This window comes from Pan troglodytes, chromosome 9 (genome assembly GCF_028858775.2).
Source record: "Pan troglodytes isolate AG18354 chromosome 9, NHGRI_mPanTro3-v2.0_pri, whole genome shotgun sequence".
Lineage (NCBI taxonomy): Eukaryota > Metazoa > Chordata > Mammalia > Primates > Hominidae > Pan > Pan troglodytes.
Window position 1 is genome coordinate 88,169,707 of NC_072407.2, and position 1,331 is coordinate 88,171,037.

The 1,331-nt window shown below is 40.3% G+C and overlaps 1 non-coding gene across 1 annotated transcript; it reads left to right on the top strand.

The window, feature by feature from the left end:
* The first annotated feature begins 1,019 nt into the window (after window positions 1-1,019).
* On the top strand, window positions 1,020-1,126 carry LOC112204831 (U6 spliceosomal RNA). Its single transcript, XR_002938588.2, has one exon. It is a non-coding gene; the product is annotated as a U6 spliceosomal RNA (small nuclear RNA).
* The last annotated feature ends 205 nt before the right edge of the window (window positions 1,127-1,331 follow it).

The window sequence follows — 1,331 nt, forward strand, 5'->3', positions numbered from 1 at the left end:
TAGCATCCCAATGAGGTGAGGGGACAGAGAAGGGGGTGGGGAACCAATGTGTGTTTGACACATTTGTGAATTGTTTCTACAACAAAGACTTTTTTAAAACAACAGAGTGAAGCTTTATATATTTGAATGAGAAGCACACAGAAGGACCTATTGTCTGGAGGAAAAATTGCATGAGTAATTGTGCATGACTTCAGACTTCCCAGTTGAAATGTTAGGCATATTAAGGATGATTGAGGGCATTCCAGTGTTTTCAGTGTGGAGAAGAGGGAGGACAGAGCTCCTAGGACTAGGGGAGGGAGGCAGGTTGTGTAGCAAGACAAGGGAGGAAGGAATCTGAGGAACTCTGTACCCCACTTTGCTCTCTGGTTTCCATTTTTCCTCTATTTAATTGAACTGCCACCTCCTACAGGAAGCCTTCCTGACCCTATCTCCTTCCTCCACCTGTCACTCTAGGTGTTCTTCTTGATACATATCTCCTGTCTTTTCATTATTTACTCGACTATGATACTGTGGATGGGCCATAGAAAAGAGAGGATGGACTCCAGATGCCACTTCCTAGATGTGTTACCTTGGACAAGTTACTTAGCCTCTCTGTGCCTCAGTTTTCTTGTCTATAAACAGTGAATAATACTTACCTTGTAGGGTTGTTGAGAGGATTAAATGTGTTAAAACCCATAAGGAACTGAGAATAGTGCCTGACATACAGTGTTCACCCTCAATAAATGTTAGCAATTATTTATTTTTATTTGCATCCCCTCTTGTTTGCACAGGACCTAATATATCATGGGGCAGCTGTGTTCAACCCTCATATGCATCTTAATTGCTTGAGGAGCTTTAGAAATGTACAGGCCTGGCCTGGTCTCCATTAATCTATGGGTGAAACCTGGTAATGGTATTTTGGAAATGTTCCCTGGGTGGTTTTATTATGTAACCAGGTTGAAAACCAGTGTCATAAATGCTCAAGGAATATTTGTTGAATGAATGAATGAACCAAATGGGATCAGAAAGAACAAACCCCATGCTGGCTTCGGCAGCACATATACTAAAAATTGGAAAGATACGGAGAAGATTAGCATGGCCCCTGCACAAGAATGACACACAAATTCATGAAGTGTTCCGTATTAAACATATATATAGAGAAAGAAAGAACAAACCCAGGTTACCCCATCTTTAGGAATGTGAAGGCATGATGATTCTGTCTCCTTCAGAAAGTTGATTCTTCCTGAGACAGGTTTCAAGAGAAAAATATGACAGAGAATATAATGGAATACATGAAAGAAAGAATCATAATCCTAGTCATCTCAACATGAAAGTATTGAAGAAATAGAAAA